Here is a 21738-nt window from a genome sequence, read left to right on the forward strand (position 1 = left end):
AATGTAGGCAAGGTGCTTGAGTTGATGCTTGGTACATAGTAAGCATGTAGCGGGCACGGGATGAACGGTAATAAGGCTTTTTGAGGAGAAACCAGAGGCAGCCGGATCAACCAGCATCGTATTGAGATTGGCTAAGGGAGCCGGGAGAGGTACAGGTGCAATCCCGTCAACAGCTTTGAGAATGAGGAAGGGGGGGGGGATATATAGAAGGGCTTGAGGCCAGGGATTGAGCGAGTTTGAGGGAGCCTGCGGGGTCGAGGAGGATAGGGGCAGTGGAACAAGGCAGAGACGGACCATTAGCAGCCCTCCCTTGAACTTTTCTAGGACACAAGCTCTGTGCTCCGTTCGGGGAAGCCCGCTGAACCCTATGCCCAGATAACATGGACAGTCACAGGCCTGAGTCACCAAATTCACGCATGCTCCCACGGATGCAAAAAAAAAAAAAAAAAAAAAAAAAAAAAAAGATCCATTTGGTTTGCAGAACTGAAGGGGTGCCCTGCTAGCATGTGCCAGCCCACGGGTCCCTGGTCGGCTCGGTCGGTCGAGCGTCTGACTGTTGATTTCAGCTCAGGCTGAAATCTCACGGCTGGTGGAGTGGAGCCCTGCTTCCGGCTCTGTGCTGACGGCGGGGAGCCTGCTTGGGATTCTCCCTCTCCCTGTCTCTCTCTGCCCTCCCTGGCTCGCTTCCTCTCTCTCTCTCTCTCAAAATAAATAAATGAACATAAAAAAAAAAAAAAAGAAGGTACAAGCCCAGTGTTAACTTTGATCCGAGGCAAACGCTTCAGTGATCAGTCCTAGGAGGGACCCAAAAATTTGTACAAGCAAGCATGCTCTGAATTTCTCATAGGGCAGGAGAAGTAATCCAAAAATATTCAAAGAAAACTTACTTGTTTAGATAATCTCCTCCCCCTTTCCACGTGGCTCCCCCCTTCAGCCAAACCCAATACTTACGAGTAACAGCTCACAGCAGACACTGCTTATCTCCTCAGCTCCAAAAGCCTGCCTGGCAAAAGAGGTTCGGAATAGATGGCAATTCCCCATAAGGTCTCTGCTTTCTCCCCTTATGGCTCTCAATTAAACAGAAGGAAAACAGTTTATCAAAGGAGTCGATGAGGCTCACATTCTTTGGGTGGCTCGGTTAGTTTTCCATCAGTGGGCATCACCAGCGGGTCGTGGACCTTGGTTATTTTTGCTTATTCCCAGCCCTACCATGAGAGAAGCAGGCAGAGAAGTAAGAGGTGGCCGATCATGGTGTGGTGAGCAGCTAGGGAGGGGCTAGAACCTTCTCACTGTTCTAATACCTTACAGAGTCTCCCGATAAAGCCCCGTTTCCCCCCAAGTTAACTCTTACCCTGCCAACCTCACGATCAGCCAGCCCTACGAAGAAGAGTGTAATAGGTAGCATGATCCCTGGTCTAAACTTAGTGCTAAATCAGGTTGCTGACGGTGCCTTGGGGGCTTATTTGGGAGAGGAAGCATGCCCATCTGGCTGATCGTCATGCCTACCCACACATGACCCCCCCCAACATCTGTGTCTGGTGCACACTGTTCCGTGATTGTTCCCCGTCTTAATGAGCACATGATCGTCGATTTTCTTCTTCTGAATCTAGAGATACCAAGAAATGTTTTTCCACCGTAATGGCAGCTCTTGAAATACCAGTTTGAATATTTGCTAACGGTTGTATCATCATTCAATAATTAATTCTCATAGTATCTTGTGGGATATCCTTATGAAAGGTTTGTGGATAAAGAAATCACATTGAAATCCTGGTGTAAGAAGAAGGGAGAGGCCAAGTTGAGAATTGAACTTCAGATGGAAATTGCTGAAAGCTAGATTCAGGCCAATTTATGCTTGAAGGTATTAATCTGTGGCAGTGATGGTGAAGATTCCGAGATGGCTGTTTTCTAATTACAAACCCTTAACTATCTACTTAACGCATTTGTCTTTCTCCTAACGAGACGTATTTTGGTGAAAGGGGGAAAAAAAAGTTATCTTTTTAATGGTCTATCAAATTCTGTTCTCAGGCGTCTCCCCCCATCCCAGCCGAGGGTGTCATTATCCCCACAGCGGGTCAAGGCCATTATGGCTTCTCTCCCCCTCCCATCTACACTCATCCATCAGCAAGTACAATCATTCCCCCTCTTAGGTCTGTTTTAGCATTTTCATTTGACTGCTTCTGTTCTAGCCCCAGCCCTTGCCTTGGAAGAGCGAAATGGCCTTTTAAAGGTTCACTCTGCAGCCATTTAAGAATGGTTTCTTACAACCCATACTCCTCATACTCTTTTATAAACACAAATCAGGTCATGCGACATCTCTGTCTCCTATTGCATTTCAAATAAATGTGAAACTCCTCTCCAAGGCCTACGAGGCTTTTATTTTTTGTTCTTACGTTTGCATTTATTTTTTAGAGAGACAGAGAGAGCACACGTGAGTGCATGGGGGAGGGGCAGGGAGAGAGGGGGACAGGGGATCTGAAGCAGACGCCAGGCTCTGGGGCCGACAGCAGAGAGCCCCACGTGGGGCTCGAACTCACGTGACCGTGAGATCCTGACCCGAGCCAAAGTCAGGCAATCAGCTGCCTGAGCCACCCAGGCGCCCCCAGGCCGACAAGGCTTTATGTGATGTAAACTCTGACTCTTCTTGCTTTCTACATCCCTACCATTACAGCCCTAACCATTCTAACGATCTCACCCTTCCTTAAACATGACGACCTTATTTCTGCCTCTGAGTCCTTATACCTGCTGTGTAGTGACTATTTTCTAGCATTGCCAGCACTGTTGTTAATACAACAGATTTTTACTGAGCCAGCCAAACTGTAGAGCGGACAAGCAGAACTCAAGTTTGTTCCTTCTTACTCCTGCTGTTCTGTCAAGTTGTTCCTTCCTCAGCCCTGAATGAAACTCTGGACAGATCCCATAGCTTATTTAATGTTTTTCAGATATGAAAAGGTCCAGTAAAATCTCAAGTTCCGGTTCTCAAAAGACGAGGCACCCCTCAGTTGGGGGGGTGGGTGTTGGAAATCGATGGGGCACTTCCGGTTGTTTATTGGTGGGGGGTGAGATTGAACGGCCTTTGGCTTGGCAAGGGCCAGAGAGACTAGGGTTCCTGCCGGGGAGTAAACACTTGGTCTCAGTACTGGATGGGTTTTGAACATCCTTCTGGATATTCGTGTACTTGGGAAACGTAAGTGCAAAGTTTTTTGGTTTTTTTTTTGCATTGGTTTACCATACACTAGATTTCCCCAAATTGCAAACGCTGAAGAAGTCAAAGGACTGTTGGACATTCTCTTGTTCAGAACCTTACACCTGTTCCCCATTTCAGAAAATCATATAACACACTTGTGTCAGACTATAGCAGCGGGGGAGGGGCAGAGAGCGAGGGAGAGAGAGAGGATCCCAAGCAAGCTCTGCACTGTCAGCCTGGAGCTCATGCTGGGCTCGAACTCACGAATCTTGAGATCGTGACCTGAGCCAAAGTCGGATGCTTCACCGACTGAGCCACCCAGGCGCCCTACTTAGTCCTTCTTTCTTTCTTTCTTTTTTTTTTTTTAATTTTAAAATTTTATTTAAACCCAAGTTAGTTAACATACAGTGTAATAATGGTTTCAGGAGTAGAATTTACCGATTCATCACTTATATATAACACCCAGGGCTCATCCCCACAAGGGCCCTCCTTAATGCCCATCCCCCATTTAGCCCATCCCCCACCCAGCACCCCTCCAGCGACCCTCAGTTTGTTCCCTGTATTTAAGACTCTCTTATGGTTTGCCTCCCTCTCTGTTTTTACCTTATTTGATTTTTCCTTCCTTTCCCCTATGTTCATCTGTTTTGTTTCTTAAATGCCCCACATGAGTGACACCGTATGATATTCGTCTTCCTCCGAACTGAGTCCTTATCGCAAACGGCGAAACGTGAGGAAGAAACACTAATTATATTCATTTGAATCCTGTTACTTCACTTCAGCCCTGCCTTATTGTAAGAAGTTGCAAGCATTTGATTTATGGTGTCGTCATCCGGTGTAGACACGCCAAAGCGTTTATATATTGAAATGTGTATTCTTTTATTGTGAAAGTGCCTTTCTTGTTAAAATTTCTTCTTTGTAGGACAGTTACAGCATTCCACTTCTTTCTTTCTTTTTTCAATCGCGTGTGTAGGTAGCTTGTATTATTTATACATTTCATTTCAGAATATTAAAGAGGAGTGTTATAAAATATTTATTACAAAAAGAGGGCGTTGAGTCTAACATGACTGAGGACGAGACCAGATTCTCAAGAAATCTGATATCCTTGCACCCTGCCCAGCTCACTTCTATAGTAACCTCTCTTCTTGCTTTGCCCCCAGGGGAGCCCAGGAGCCCAATTTCATTCTAGTCCCTGCAGCCTTCAAATTCCAGAAAGCACAGCTGTCCAGGTGGTTTGCTTAAACCACTCAACTAAGGAAGAGGGGAAAAGAGAGAAACAGGACAGTATGTCAGTGGATCCTTTTCCGAAACAAAATTTCCCCATCGATACAATTTCTCTTCACCGATGTCATGTGCCCTGCCCACTTGAGGACCCGAGGGGAGGGAACAAGCTTTTTGCCACCTCTGCAAAGTCCTACATAGATTATCTGGCGATTGGTTTTAGACTTTGACCCCGGGGGCCTGAGTGGCTCAGTGGGTAGAACGTCTGACTTCCGCTCAGGTCATGACCTCACGGTTCACGAGTTCGAGCCCCGCCTTGGGCTGGCTGCTGGCAGTGTGGAGCCGACTTCAGATCCTCTGTCCCCAACTCCCCGCTCTCTGCCCCTCCCCCGTGCTCTCTCACTCTCTCTCAAAAAATAAATAAACATTAAAAAAAAAGAGAATTTGACACAGTTTGAGAACGTCTGCCACAGCCCCAAGGCAGGAGGGGTTGCGATTTAACATTCAAGAGGATGAGGAATGTCATTCTCTAAATGGTTAGCTCACCTTGGAATGTTTTTACTCCAACGTTAGTATCGATGGCCTAGCCAGCATATTTGATACGCAGAGTGGATAATTTTTCAATGGCCCACTTCTCTATATGACAAAAGTACATGCGATCCCCATGGCAACCGCAAAGAAAATATCTATAGATATCTATATCAGTAAATCAAAATGTACTCAATTCCACTGAACTGTGCACTTAAAAATGGTTAAGATGGTAAGTTTTATTTTCTGTATGTTTTGCCACAATAGGAAACCCTCATCCGTAATTACCGTGATTGTTTAGAATTAAGACAAACAAAAGATTGGGAGAGGGAGAATTACGTTATTGCTGATACTGTTTAGAATTGCTTGTGTATGGTAATAGTAAAAATAAGATTGCTTTCGGGTGTCTGGGTGGCTCAGCAGGTTAAGCCTCCGACTCTTGATTTTGGCTCAAGTCATGATCTCACGGTTCGTGGGATCGAGCCCCGGATCGGGCTCTGTGCTGACAGCGCAGAGGCTGCTTGGGATTCTGTCTCCCCCTCTCTCTGTCCCTCCCTTACCTGTGCGCACACACACTCTCTCTCTCTCTCTCTCTAAATAAATCAGCTTAAAAAATTTTTTTGAGTCCCCCAGATAAGGGATTCTCAACTATTATGTTTGAGCAGCTACTCTTTGTGTTATAAATTCATACAAAGTCCTCTGGTCAAGGGCTCTTCTAGCCTCTGGGATACCTTTGTCAAAACCAAAATGAACAATGGTTTCCCATCTCACTCAGTGTGAACACCTACAAGGCCTTACATAATCTGCACCCCTTTCCCACAACACACAGTGCGTGCACGCGCGCACACACACACACACACACACACACACACACACACTCTTCATTGACTTCCATCTCTCACCCTCTCTTGCTTCTACTCTTATTACATTGGCCACTTTGCCACTCTTTGAACATCTTGGCCTAAATTTGCCTCAGGGCCTTTGCACTGGCTCTTCCCATAGCTTAGAACACTCTTCTTTCAGATAACTAAACGAATCACTTCTTCAAGCTTTTGTTAAACTGTCACTTTTCCAATGAAGTCATTTCTTTATACTTACAACTCCCCCCCACACCCTATATACACACTTCCTACTTGCTTTATCTCCATGATGTTTATCATCATCTAATAAACTATTTCTACCCCCCCACTACAATGTAAACTGCATGAGTGCAGGAATTTTTGTCTGCTTTGTTTACTGATACAGCCTTAGCAGAGATAACTACCTGGTAAAAAAAAAAGTGTTCATCAAAAATATTTGAATTAATGAATAAATACAAATAAAGGAGAAGGGAAACAAAGAAGAAAAGAGAAAAAAACCTCAGAAATTATTTCAGTCTCAGGAAGATACAACCCAATAGTGACCAATACACCAGTTTTCTTCTTATTCTCACTTTTGCTTCCTCTGATGGAATAGGTAAGGAAGATAAGAGTAAATAATGCATCTGTTAGAGAACTTAAAATTTTTCAAAATGTTTTTATCTACAATACCTTATTTGATCAAAATGTTAGACTACATTTCTAGAAAAGAAGTCTACTGGTAGAATAGGGCAATTTTATATTTGCTTTTTATTTCTCATTAAAAAATTAAATTTAAGGGTGCCTGGGTGACTCAGTCGGTTAAGCATCTGACTCTTGATTTCAGCTCAGGTCATGATCTCACGGTTTGTGAGATCGAGCCCTGCATCCAACTCAGGGCTGACAGCATGGAGCCTGCTTGGGATTCTCTCTCTCCCTCTCTCTTTGCCCCTCTATGGCTTGTGTTTTTTTTCTCTCTCTCTCTCTGAAAATAAATATTTTAAAAAATTTTTTAAAGTTTATTTTTGAGAGAGAGAGAGAGAGAGAGAGAGCTAGTGGGGGAGGGGCAGAGAGAGAGGGAGACACAGAATCCAAAGTAGGCTCCAGATCCAAGCTGCCAGCACAGAGCCTGACGCGGGGCTTGAACCCATGAACTGCAAGATTTTGACCTGAGCCGAAATCGGTTGCCTGACTGACTGAGCCACCCAGGAGCCCCATAAGTAAATATTTTTAAAAAACTAAATTTGTACAAAAAGCAGCCCATTTCTGTATCAGACAACTGAGGTCCTCAAGTTATTTAGTTAAAAAAAAAAGTCTGGGGTGCCCCAGTGGCTCAGTCAATTAAGCATCCGACTTCGGCTCAGGTCATGATCTCACGGATTGTGGGTTCAAGCCCCGCGTGGGGCTCCCTGCTGACGGCTCAGAGCCTGGATCCTGCTTCCGATTCTGTGTCTCCCTCTCTCTCTGCTCCTCCCCCGCTCATGCTCTGTCTCTCTCTGTCTCAAAAATAAATAAGTTCTAAGAGCTTTTCTCCCATAAAAAAAAATTATTAAAAGTCTGAATTTCTCCCTGTTTTCTATTTAGTTCTGCCTCTGTGCCTTAACCGATGCAATTCCCCTCATCACTCTCTGGATCGTCAGAATTCAGCTCGATTAGGTCTTGGGCCATTCCAGAACGAGACCACATCGCAGCTTATGTACTGAGTTAGAGGACCATGACTATTCTGTGACAGGGTGCGTTCCCACATCCTCCAAAGATACAGCGTCCCCAGTGCCGCCTGCACCACCCATGGCATGTGAATAACGTGCAATGGGCTTGCTTTGTGCAGCTCTCCTTTATGCGTTACCATGGCAATGCTGTCTACTTGAAACTTGAAGTGTTTGGAGGGCTACGGCTGTGAATGTTAACTCACATGCAGGGGGACTCTGTACATTTGGGGGTTTGGGGGGGTGGTGGTGGTGGTGGTGGTTTTTTTTTTTTTTTTTTTTTTTTTAATCCTCACAATCAGAACATTCTCTCTGTTTTCTCCCATGAAGGGAAACACCCGTGTACAGACCAAGCCGGAATAAAAATTCTGGACCTCAGACGAATAGACGAAGGCACCGCCTGCCTCCGAGAGCTAAGGGTGCGGGGGACTCGGGGGCCGTCCTCAGAGCTCCTGCTTTTATCCGGAATCGGGATATGGGCAACAAAATTTGTGTCGCCATGTTGCACAGAGAGACTCGTGTTTGGGGCGATGCTGAAAGGACAGAGAAGGGAAATGTAGCACATCGTGTACATTTTGTCTCGGCCCAGGCTCCAGTTGTGACACGTGGCCAAGTCCTCCATGGAAGGAGGCATTTTTTTTTTTTTTTTTTTTTTTTTGCTCCAGGGTCTGCATTTATGCTTCATGCGAATATATGAATGCTGCCAGAATCCCACCCCCATGCCACTAATCTGATCATTTTTAGGCCAACTCTTCCTTTACCGTTACTTGGAAATCCAAGAGATGCTCGAATATCAAATGAGGGCAACTGATTTTTTTAACACACGCACGCACGCACACACTCTTCCATATTCTGACAGAAAATTTTAATTGTGTTCTAATCAGTTTCATTATCGATCTCTTGGAAGTCATATTGTCACTGAAGTTTTTTTTTTTTTATCCTTTCCCTTAGGAAGAAAGTATAAAATTTGTAGGTAGCCCCAAACTCAGCTCCAAATAATAGAACTGGTATGTTTCAGGTTAACTTCTTAAAGTAATAAAGAAGTCCAAGTTAAGACAAGGTGACACTTTATTCTCAACTTATAGCATCTTCAAAGAAACATGAAATGGAATTTGGTTCACTGCTGTGTCAGTCTTAATTCTGACTTGAAATAGCTTATGTGTTGCAATCTCAGCATTATATAGAATCTAAACTCTTCTAAGCAGAAATTGCTTGTTTCTTTTCGCTTGCTTCTATATAATTTATCATCTTGAAAACATTGTGTACATTTACGGACTTTTGTATCTATGACTCTGGAAATGTTGATTCAGTCTTTTAAATCTGATTTTTTAATTTTGTTTCTTTTCCAGTGAGAAGGTCTGGTACAGTAATAATACGGTGTATCAAATTTGGCTTCAAAAGTGGAATTTCATTTCATTTCAGCCGGGGTTGGATTAACAAAACAAACAAAGAGTTCAGAAAGGTAACGTTGTCACTGTTTTTTATAAAATGGATGATTTTCCATTACAGGATGAGTTGTCAAAAAAAAAAAAAATCAAATCAGTGCAAATGTCGAGTGAGGAACTCTGAAATTTCGCTCCTTCATAAAAGCAGTGAGAAAATTGTCAAAATCCACTCTTCAGTACTCTGGAGACTCACCAGAGGCTTGTAGCAACATGGGGAGGTGGTTAGTCAAGAGAGATGACTGCATCTTGATAAGGAAAATCAAGACCTGTGGCATTTTAACTAATCCTAGTGGCATCCACTTCTCCCCAGCTGCACAGCAGTATTGAAAAATAATATCCCGCAGTCTCAGTACTTGAGAAAGCAGAGGAGAGCTGAGGATCTTTCAGAACTTTACCCCCGAATAGGAATCAGGACCAAGTTGTTCCCTGGAAGGCACCGCTTGAAAGGCTTGTCCTTTTGTGAGCTCACTTAAACTCTCCCAGTGATAAACATTTCTCCCTGGGTGACGGAGGGGAATTTCTCAAATGTTTGAACATCACATCTGCCCGAAGAGACAGAGAGCAATGGAAGCCAACAATAAACTAGCCAGGGAACCGGAAATGAAAAGCCGAGGAATATCCACAGAGACTGACTGAACTTGAGACTCTACAAAAACAGGAATTGGAAGCTAATATGGAATTATAAACCACCTAGTAGAGCGTTAAAGGCATCCTCCAACTCTCTTTCTCTCTCTCACACAAAGATAAGGAGACTTATTGGTTCTAAACATCTAAGGAAAATGGTATCTAATTATTAACTGACCACTAAACTAACCAAGGAGAGACTTCGGTGGCCACACATGATAAAGATACAGACGACACAATGAGTTGACAAAAGTCACTAAGCAAACAACTGCTAAAAGCAGAAACAGCAAACTCTGGTCAGGAAATTTCCCGAGTTGCTACATTATACTATTTGAAATGTATTGCTTTCAAAAACACAATGAGGAGATTTGCCGAGAAACAAGAAAGTATGACCTGTACGCAGGAAAATAAGAAATTAATACAAAGCTGTCACAGAGGAAATCCCAATAGTGGACTTATTAGGCAGACTTTAAAGCCACTATTTTAAATATGCTAAAAGAGCTACCGGAAAGCATGCCTAAAGAACTAAAAGAGGGGCACCCGGGTGGCTCAGTCGGTTAAGCGTCTGACTTCAGCTCAGGTCATGATCTCACGGTTTGTGAGTTCGAGCCCCGCGTCGGGCTCTGTGCTGACAGCTCGGAGCCTGGAGCTTGTTTCGGATTCTGTGTCTCCCTCTCTCTCTGCCCCTCCCCTGCTCACACTCTGTCTCTCTCTGTCTCTCAATAACAAATAAACATTAAAAAAATAATAATAAAATAAAATAAAATGTTGCCATTAAAAAATAATACAAAAATAAAAGTAATCCTCAATAAGATTGACAGCTGATTACTCATCAAAACCCATGGATGCCAGACAGCAGTATAATGACATATTCAAAATGCTGAAAGAAATTGTATACCAAGATTTCTATTTGTAGAAAAGCTATTATTCAAAAATTCAGGGGAAATTGAGACATTCCCAGATAAACAAAAGCTGAGAGATTTTGTCACTAGCAGACTTGCGGTATGAGAAACGTTACAGGGAGTTCTTCAGGATGAAAGGAAAAGACACCAGACAATACAGGCATACCTTGTTTTATTGCCTTCTGCTTTATTGCACTTTGCATTTTTTACAAATTGAAGGTTTGTTGCGACCTTGTGTTGCACAAGCCTATCGGCACCATTTTTTCCAACAGCATTTGCTCCCTTCATGTCTCTAAGCCACAGTTTGGTAATTCTCACATCTTTCAAACGTTCTCATTATCATTATATTTGTTATGGTAATCTGTGATCAGTGATTATAACTCACTGAAAGCTCAGATGATGGCTAGCAATTTTTAGCAAGAAAATATTTTTTTTAATATTTTTTTTTAACGTTTATTCATCTTTGAGACAGAGAGAGACAGAGCATGAACAGGGGAGGGGCAGAGAGAGAGGGAGACACAGAATCTGAAACAGGCTCCAGGCTCTGAGCTGTCAGCACAGAGCCCGACGCGGGGCTCGAACTCACGGACCGTGAGATCATGACCTGAGCCGAAGTCAGACACTTAACCGACCAAGCCACCCAGGCGCCCCAAGAAAATATTTTTAAATTAAGGTATATTCATTGGGCTTTTTTTTTTTTTGAGACACAATGCTATTGCACACTTAAAAGACTGCATTAGAATATAGACATAACTTTTTACACACTGGGAAAGCAAAACATTCATTTGACTCTATTGTGATACTTCCTTTATTACCGTGGTCTGGAGCCCAACCCACAATATCTCCAAGGTATGCTTGTACTTAGAATTCACATGAAGAAATAAAGAACGCTTGTAAAAGTAACTAGATAGGTAACTATAGAAGATGACGTAAATGTGCCATTTGTTTTAATTCCTTTTTGTTTCCCCATATGATTTAAAAGACAACTCATAATGCAATACATACAAAATCTAAGTCGGTGGACACACAATCTGTAAAACCAGAATTTATGACAATAATGAAATAAAGCAGGGGGAAAAGTGTCGCTATGCCGGAGCAAAGTGTTATGTACTATTGAAATGAAGTTGATTTTAATCTAAACCAGGTTATAATGAATTAGAAGGTTATTGATAATCCCCAGGATAACAACTAAAACATTACTCAAAAGTATATAGGAACAAAAGTGACAAGTGAATTAAAATGCCACAATACAATATATCCAGGGGCGCGGGGTGGCTCAGTTGGTTACATGCCCAACTTTGGCTCAGGTCGTGATCTCACGGTTCGTGGGTCTGAGTCCTGCATCGGGCTCTGCACTGATGGTGGGGAGCCTGCTTGGGATTCTCTCTCTCCCTCTCTTTCTGCCCCTTCCCCACTATGCTCTGTGTCAAAATAAATAAATAAACTTAAAAATATATACAATATAAACATTTAACACAAGATAAGCTATAAGGGAGGAACTGAGGAATAACAAAACAGCATAAGACATATAGAAAACAGCAAAATGACAAACATAATAATTTATCAATAATTATATTAGGTGTAAGTGGATTAAATTATCCAGTTAAAAGGCAGAAATTGGCAGAATTGACTTTTTTTTTTATTTTTATTTTTTTTAGTGTTTTATTTTTGAGACAGAGAGAGACAGAGCGTGAGCAGGGGAAGGGCAGAGAGAGAGCGAGACACAGAATCCGAAGCAGGCTCCAGGCTCTGAGCTGTCAGCACAGAGCCCGACGCGGGGCTCGAACTCACAAACCGTGAGATCATGACCTGAGCCAAAGTCAGAGGCTCAACCAACTGAGCCACCCAGGCACCCCGACTTTTTTTTTTAAAGCAGGCTTCCCACCTAGTGCAGAGCCGAATGCGGGGCTTGAACTCACAATCCTGAGATAGAGACCTGTGCTGAGGTCAAGAGTCAGTCACTTAACCGACTGAGCCACCCAGGTGCCTTGGCAGAACTGACTTTCAAAAAAACATAAAATATATTATGCATACAAGAGACACACTTTATTTATTTATTTAATGTTTCTTTAATTTTTTGAGAGAGAGAGAAAGAGCATGAGCAGGGGAGGGGCAGAGAGAGAGGGAGACATGGAATCCAAAGCAGGCTCCAGGCTCTGAGCTGTCAGCACAGAGCCCAATGCAGGGCTTGAACTCACAAACTGCGAGATGATGACCTGAGCCGAAGTCAGATTCTCAACCAGCCGAGTCACCCAGGCGCCCCCAAGAGACACACTTTAGATTCAAAGACACAGGTTGAAAGCAAGAGGATGGAACTCGATATTCCATGCAAATGGTAAACAAGAGAGAGTTGGAGTGGCTATAGTAATATCAGACAAAATAGACTTTAAGACAAAAAAATTTTTTAAAGTCAAGTATACTCAAAAATTTTTTAAAAGTGGACTTTAAGATAAAATTGTTAGTAGAGTAGAGAAGGGACATAATGTAATGGCAAAAGGGTCAATCTATCAGGAAGATATAATAACCATAAACATATATGCCCCTAACAACAGAGCCCCCACAATACAAGAGGTAAAAACTGATAAGATGGATGGAAGAAATAGGCAAATCAACAATGAGAGTTGGAAACTCCAATACCCACTGTTGACGATGGATAGAAATAACTACATAGTAGACCAGCAAGAAAATTGAAGATTAACAACACTAGAAACAAATTAGATCTGAAAGATAGAGAACATGCTACCCCAAAACAGTAGAATACATATTCTCAAGTGCACATGGAACATTCTCCAAGTTAGGCCATATGTTAGGCCATGAAACAAGTGTTAATAAGTTTACAGGGGCACCTGGGTGGCTCAGTTGGTTAAGCATCTAACTTTGGCTTAGGTCACCATCTCACGGTTTGTGAGTTCAAGTCTTGCATCAAGTGAATTCTAGTCCCGCTTCGGGTGAGCCCCACTTCTCTCTCTCTCCCTCTCTCCTTCTCTCTCTCTGCCCCTCAAGGGATTCTCTCTCCCTCTGCCCCTCACTCACTTGCACCCTCTCTTTCTCTCTCTAAACAACAACAACAACAACAACAACAAAACACAAGAGTTCATAAGTTTAAAGGGATTAAAATCATACAAAATAATTTCTCTGACAATAAGGGAATGAAATTAGAAATCAATAACAAAAAAAATTGGGGGAAATTCACAAATATCTGGAAATGAAAACATTCCTTAGTAATCAATGAGTCAGAGAAAGCACAAGGAAAATTAGAAAATACAGTGAGATAAGTAAAAATGAAAATACAAAACATCCACGAAACTCATGGGTGGCAAAACAGCGTTTATGGGGAAGTGTATAGCTGTAAATACCTGCATTGAAAAAAAGGATTTCCCTTGGGTAAATTCCTAGCAGTGCTATTGCTGGGTCATAGGGTAGGTCTATTTTTAATTTTTTGAGGAACCTCCACACTGTTTTCCAGAGCGGCTGCACCAGTTTGCATTCCCACCAACAGGGCAAGAGGGTAGGAATTTACCCAAGGGATACAGGAGCGCTGATGCGTAGGGGCACTTGTACCCCAATGTTTATAGCAGCACTCTCAACAATAGCCAAATTATGGAAAGAGCCTAAATGTCCACCAACTGACGAATGGATAAAGATGTGGTTTATATGTACAATGGAGTACTGCTTGGCAATGAGAAAGAATGAAATCTGGCCATTTGTAGCAACGTGGATGGAACTGGAGAATGTTATGCTAAGTGAAATAAGTCAGGCAGAGAAAGACAGACACCATGTTTTTCACTCATATGTGGATCTTGAGAAACATAATAGAAGACCACGGGGGAGGGGAAGGGAAAAAAAGTTACACAGAAGGAGTGAGGCAAACTATAAGAGACTCTTAAGGACTGAGAACAAACGGAGGGTTGATGGGGGGTGGGGGTGAGGGGAAAGTGGGTGATGGGCACGGAGGAGGGCACCTGTTGGGATGAGCACTGGGTGTTGTATGGAAACCAATTTGACAAGAAATTATATAAAAACATAAATAAACTTTAAAGACGTTGAAAGATAAAAAAAAGAAAAAGAAAAAGAAAGATTTCAAGTCATTACCCTACAAGTCTCATCCTTTGGACACAACTGGATAATTAAGAAATTGGCTGAGAGCTTTTAATCACATGTGAATGTTGGCTTTTGTCAAATACTTTTTCTGCATCCGCTGATATCATCAAATAATTTTTCTTCTTTTGCCATTTGATCCGATAGATTCCATTACTTTTTAAATGTTGAATCAGCCTTACCTACCTGGAATAAATCCCATTGGACTGTGTTTAAGCAGCATGTCTCAAAATACCCCTTTCAACTGATCCCTTGCATAAATCACTAGTTCTCAAAACGTACTCATCAGACCAGCAGGAGCTGCATCATGTGGGATTTTGTTAGACACGCAAATTCTTGGGCCCCACTCTAAAGCTACCGAGTCAGAAACTCTGGGGGTGAGGGTTCACAAATCTGTTTTAACAGGCCCTCCAGGTGATTTGGCTAGACAATAAAGATAGTCATTGGCACCGATGGGACGGAGTGAAATGTGTGAGATGATTGGCCCATATACACGTTACTCTCTCTTTCCTACTTGACTTGCAACTCTCAGTACCTGTTTCCAAAGACCACTGTGGGGTCTGGTGGCTCTCAGTCCAGTCCTGGTGGCACACTGGAGTCACGTAAGAACCCTCAGGATTCCTCCTTAACACCATCACAAGGGTTCCTTTTTCCGGATTAGGTGAGGACACTTGCATCATTGGCCGACTGAACTCTTTAAACGATTTGAGAGAGAGCGCAGGTATCTGTTTCATACAAGCATTCCAGACCATACTTGGGCAAAAATTACTCTAGATCAAAGAGTTCCAGCCTTTTTGACCATGACTCATAGGGAGAAATACATTAAATGCATGGTAACACAGCAGACGCATTCTTGTATTTATGTATATATGTATGTACATAGAAAGTTGTGCATATATATATATGTGTATATATATATCTTGAAATATATCTTATATATATATATCTTGAATACATATATATCTTGAAATATATCTTATATATATATATATATATCTTGAATACATATATATCTTGAAATATATATATATATATCTTGAAATATATCTAACCTTCTTGAAATGGTATTTATCCCTACTGCATGCTATGTACCCTAGTATTTTATATTTCATTTTTTTTGGCATTGTTGAGACTATTTGTGTTTTTAGCAATGCTTTATACTATAAATATCTGGAGGCTTTCCCACTAAGCTGATAACCAGTGTGATACTAGTTCTAATTCTGGTGTATGGATGTGTGTGGGAGAGGAACTGTGGGACTCTTCATTTATCCACGCGTTGGGTTTTTGTTGGTGGTGGTACACTTTATTTTTTTAACTTTGTTGTTATTTTTTTTTTAATTTTTATTTATTTATGAAAAAATTTTTATGTTTATTTTTGAGAGAGAGAGAGAGAGAGAGAGCGCATGGGAGGGGAAGATAGAGAGGAAGAGAGAGAATCTCCGGCAGGCTCTGCCTCCTCAGTGCGGAGCCCGACGCAGGGCTCGAACCCACGAACTGTGAGATCATGACCTGAGCTGAAACCAAGAGTCGGACACGTAACCGACTGAGCCGTCCAGGCGCCCCTAGACTTTATTTTTTTTCGAGGAGGTTTAGATTTACAACAAAATTGAGAGGAAGGGACGGGGATTTCCCCTCTACCCCCTGATCCACACATGCACAACCTTCCTCATTATCGACATCACTTTCCAGAATGGTCCATTTTTTACCAAGGGTGTACCGACATGAGCACACCATCATCACCCCAAATCTTTAGTTTCCCTGAGGATTCACTCTTGTTATCGTACATTCGATGGATGTGGACAAACATGTAATGACATCCATCATTATAATATCATACGGAGTATTTTCCCCACCTGAAAAATCCTCTGGGTTCCCCCTGGTTACCACTCCCCACCACTGCCAGCCCTAGAAACCACTGATTTTTTTTTTTTCAACGTTTTTTATTTATTTTTGGGACAGAGAGAGACAGAGCATGAACGGGGGAGGGGCAGAGAGAGAGGGAGACACAGAATCGGAAACAGGCTCCAGGCTCTGAGCCATCAGCCCAGAGCCTGACGCGGGGCTCGAACTCACAGACCGCGAGATCGTGACCTGGCTGAAGTCGGACGCTTAACCGACTGCGCCACCCCGGCGCCCCTAAACCACTGATCTTTTTAGTGTCTCTGTAGTTTCGCCTCTTCCAGAAAGTCCTATGGTTGAAATCATACATTACAGAGCTTTCTCAGATTGGCTTCTCTCAGTAAAATGCAGGTAAACTTGCTCTATAAAGCGCATTTATTTTTAGTGCTAAATAATATCACATTGTCTGGATGCCTCATAGTTTATTTATCTGCTTACCTACTGATGGACAGTTGGCTGCTTCCAGGTTTTGGGCAATTATGAATAAAGCTGCTGTAGACAGCTGTGTGCAGGTTTTTGTGTGGACAGGTTTTCAAACCCTTTGTGTAAATACCGAGGAGTGTGATTGCTGGATTGTTAGGCAAGAGTAGGCTTGGTTTTGTAATACACTGCTAAACCGTCTTCCAGAGTGGCTGTATCATTTTGCAGTTTGTTGTAGTGTTCCAGGTTCTGGATTTGTATTTCTCTGATGACATACAACGTGGAGCATTTTTTTGGAGCATTTTTTTCATCTGCTTATTTGCCACCTATATTTCTTCCTTGGTGAGGAGTTTGGAAAGGTCTTTGCCCACTTTTATTTTCATTTGTTTAATGTTTGTTTATTTATTTATTTATTAGAGAGAGACAAAGAGAGAGTGGTGGAGGGGCAGACACACACACACACACACACACACACACACACAAAGAATCTGAAGCGGGCTCCGGGCTCCAAACTGTCAGCACAGAGCCCGGCGCGGGGCTCGAACCCACAAACGGTGAGATCATGACCTGAGCTGCAGTCCGGCGCTTAACCGACTGAGCCACCCAGGCGCCCCTATTTCAAAGTACTCTTAATTTATCTTCCGATTCCTTCTTTGACCCGTGTGCATTTTATAGGTGTGTTGTTTAATCCCCACATATTTTGGGAGTTTCCGGCTACCTTTCTGTTCTTGATTTCTAGTTTAATCCCTCTGTGGTCTGAGTGGAGACATTGTATGATTTCTACTCTTTAAAATCTGCTAAGGTGATTTTATGGCTCAGCATGCGGTCTTTTGGTAGATATTCCACGCGAGCTTGAAAAAATTGTGTATTCTCTAGACATCAGCTATGCCCAGTTGATTAATGGTATTGTTGAGTTCACCTATATCCTTACTGATTTTCTACTTGCCAGACTGTCCATTTAAAAAAAATTTTTTTAACGTTTGTTTTTGAGAGAAAGAGAGAGAGAGCATGAGTGAGGGAGAAGCAGAGAGAGAGAGACACAGAATCCGAAGCAGGCTCCAGGCTCCGAGCGGTCAGCGCAAAGCCCGACGCGGGGCTCGAACCCACAAACTGTGAGATCGTGACCTGAGCCGAAGTCGGAGGCTTAACTGACAGATCCCCCCAGGTGCCCCTGCATTTTTTGTTTCAATTGAGCATTTTGCATGATCCCATTTTCTCTCATTTCTTAGCATATTTGTTACACTCCTTTTTTTTTTTTTTTTTTTTTACCTTTCCTAGTGGTTACCCTAGAGTTTGTGATATACATTTAGAAGTAATCCAAATCCACTTTCAAAGAACACTGTATCACTTCACAGGTGATGTCGGTACTTTAAACCAACGAAAGTATTTTAATTCCTTCCCCTCATTCTTTATAGCACTGCTATTATTCATTTCAGGTATATATAATAATACCTAAGCATACATAATTGGATACATTGTTGCTATTATGTTTGTGAACAAACAGTTACCTGTTGAATCAATGAAGAATAAGAAAAAAGTTTGTATTTTAGCTTCACTTATTCCTTCTTTGAAGCTCTTCCTTTCTTGATGTAGGTCTGAGTTTCTTACCTCTGTTGCTTTCTCTCACTCTCTCTAAAAAACTTCTTTTAACATTTCACAAGGCAGGTCAACTGGAAAAAAAAATTCTCTTAATTTTTAAAAATTAACCGGTAATTGACATATGACACTGTGTAAGTCTAAGGTTAACTTGAAACCTTTCTATATTGTAATATGATTATCGCCATGGTGTTAGCTAACACCTCTACGCATCATATTATTATCATTTTGTCTTCGTGGTGAGAACAGTTGAGAGCTAGTCTCTCAGAAACTTTGAAGTGTATGATACCGTATTATTGACTACAATCACTCTGATGCACATTAGATCTCCAGAACTCACTCATCTTCAAGTGGCAATTTTTCCCTCATACAACATCCCTCCACTTCCCCCACTCCCCACTCTCCCATAGCCACCCCACTATTCTGCTCTGTTTCTGTCAGTTTTGCTTTTCTAGATCCTATGTGATATCATACCTTTGTCTTTCTCCTCAATTTTTGTTTGTCTGAGAAAGTTTTCATTTCTCCTTCACTTTTATTTTATTTATTTATTTATTTTTATTTTTTATTTTTTAAATTTACATCCAAATCAGTTAGCATCTAGGGCAACCATGATTTCAGGAGTAGATTCCTTAAGCCCCTTCCCCATTTAGCCCATCCCCCCTCCCACAACCCCTCCAGCAACCCTCTGTTCTCTGTATTTAAGACTCTTATGTTTTGTCTCCCTCCCTGTTTTTATATTATTTTTGTTTCCCTTCCCTTATGTTCATCTGTTTTGTCTCCTAAAGTCCTCATATGAGTGAAGTCATATGATTTTTGTCTTTCTCTGACTAATTTCACTCAGCATAATACCCTCCAGTTCCATCCACGTAGTTGCACATGGCAAGATTTCATTCTTTTTGATTGCCGAGTAACACTCCATTGTGTGTGTGTATATATATATACACCTTCTTTATCCATTCATCCATCGATGGACATTTGGGCTCTTTCTATACTTTGGCTATTGTTAATAGTGCTGCTTTAAACATGGGGGTGCATGTGTCCCTTCGAAACAGCACCCTTGTACCTTGTGGATAAATGCTTAGTAGTGCAATTGCTGGGTGGTAGGGTCGTTCTATTTTTAGTTTTTTGAGGAACCTCCATACTGTTTTCCAGAGTGGCTGCACCAGCTTGCGTTCCCATGGTTTTCACTTTTGAAGAAGAATTTTGAAGGGTACAGAATTCTAGGGGTGACTTTTTTCTCTCAACATTTCAAATATTTTAGTCTACTCTCATCTTGCATGATTCATGAGAAGAGGTCAGATGTGATTCTTATCTTTGTTGCTCTACAGGTAAGATTTTTTCCCCTGTTTTCTATCATGATTTTTTCTTTATCTTTTTGCTTTTCAGTAATTTGAAGATGATATGCTTAGGTGTATTTTTTTTTTCCTTCGATTTATCCTGCTTGGTGTTTTCCAAGCCTCCTGGATTTGTAGTTTGATGTCTGACATCAATTTGGGGGAAATTCTCAGTCATTATTGTTCTAAATATTTCTTCTATTCCTTTCTCCTTTTCTTTTTCCAATATTCCAATTTCATGTATGTCATACCTCTTGTACTTTTCCCACAGTCTTTGGACATTTTGTTCCATTTTTCAGTCTTTGTTTTCCTTGGTTTTCACTTTTGGGCTTTTCTATTAATACCTCCTCTAGCTCAGAGATTCTTTCCTTGTTAAGTCCAGCTCATTAATAAGTTCTTTAAAGGGCATTCTTCATTTCTGTTACTGTGTTTTTGATCTCTAACATTTCCTTTTGGCTCTTAGGATTTCCATCTCTCTGCTTACCCTGTTTATCTGTTCTTTATCTGTCACTTTATCCATTAGAACCCTTAACATCCTTAAACATATTAATCACAGTTGTTTTAAATTAGTGGTGTGATGGGGCACCTGGGTGGCTCAGTCAGTTAAGCATCTGACTTCGGCTCGGGTCATGATCTCACGGTACGTGAGTTCGAGCCCCGCGTCAGGCTCTGCGCTGACAGCTCGGATCCTGGAGCCTGCTTCAGATTCGGTGTCTCCCTCTCTCTCTGCCCCTCCCCCGCTCACACTCGGTCTCTTTCTCTTTCTCAAAAATAAACATTAAAAATAAAATAAATTACTGGTGGGGTAATTCTAACATCCCAGCCATATCTGAATCTGGTTCTGATTCTTGCTCTCTCTCTTCAAAATATGCATTGTGCCTTTTAGTATGCCTTGTAATTTTTTCTTGAACGCTGGACACGATATGCTGGATAAAAGAACTGCTGTGAATAGGCCTTTCGTAATGTGGTGGTGAGGTGGGCATCTACACTATAACCTTCACAGGTGTTTCTCCTCCCTTATATGAGGCAGGACAGTGAGAATGGACTGGAGTATGGCCTTTCCTTTCTCCAGGTTCGTTAGGTTCTGATAATACCCCAGCAGGTTGGACCCTGGTTCACGTATCTCTCCACAGGGCAGACCTTACTAAGAACAGAGTGCTGTGCAGTGTTTCAGAAGGGTTCCTTTGCCCCCCTCCCTCCTGCAGGAAACCCAAGGTGAGTTTTCTTCAGTATTTGCTGTGGCAATCTGGTAGAGTTCCTGGTGTTAAATCTCACAAGAGTGTGCCCCCCGCAATAACGGAATCCCTCTGGAGATGATAAATCTCAGAGTTGTCTGGCCTTAGCCTACAGCAATTTGTTAATTACACTTGAGATTTTTCCTTCCCTGGCACTGGTTCCTGTATTTCTACTGGTGAGTCTCTGCTTGGGTAAGCTGTAACTCCCTGTATCTGTTTGACTGTCTCTTCAATCTGGAGGGCACTAGTTTGCCTTGTGTACTCTCCTCTCCTAATATCCAAGAAGAGCTATTCATTTTTCAGCCTGTTCACCTCTTTACTTACTGGAAGGAGAGAGCAGTGACCCCCCCCCCCCGCCAAGCCCGTTACGTGCCGAACTACAAACCAGAAGTTCCCCATTCCACTTTTTAATTGATGGTTTAATGACTAATGTTAGCTTTGTGAGGCAGTACGGAGTTAAAATGAATACCTTGGAGACAACTGCACCAAGATTTATCCAAAATGTTCAAGTATATGTCTGTGATGTCCAATGACCCCATCCTAACAGATTGGAGACCAGTAAAACTCAACGGATGGGAGGAGGCGAGATGTTAGTGATCTTTCCTGGGTGGTCACGAATCCCCATTTGGTAATTTCTCCCCGGGAAACATCTGTATTTGCTTCCTAGGATCTTTTCAGTGCCAAGTATCAGGTGTTCGGTGTGACAGAGAAGC

The sequence above is a fragment of the Panthera onca genome, chromosome X (genome assembly GCF_046562875.1).
Source record: "Panthera onca isolate mPanOnc1 chromosome X, mPanOnc1 haplotype 2, whole genome shotgun sequence".
Lineage (NCBI taxonomy): Eukaryota > Metazoa > Chordata > Mammalia > Carnivora > Felidae > Panthera > Panthera onca.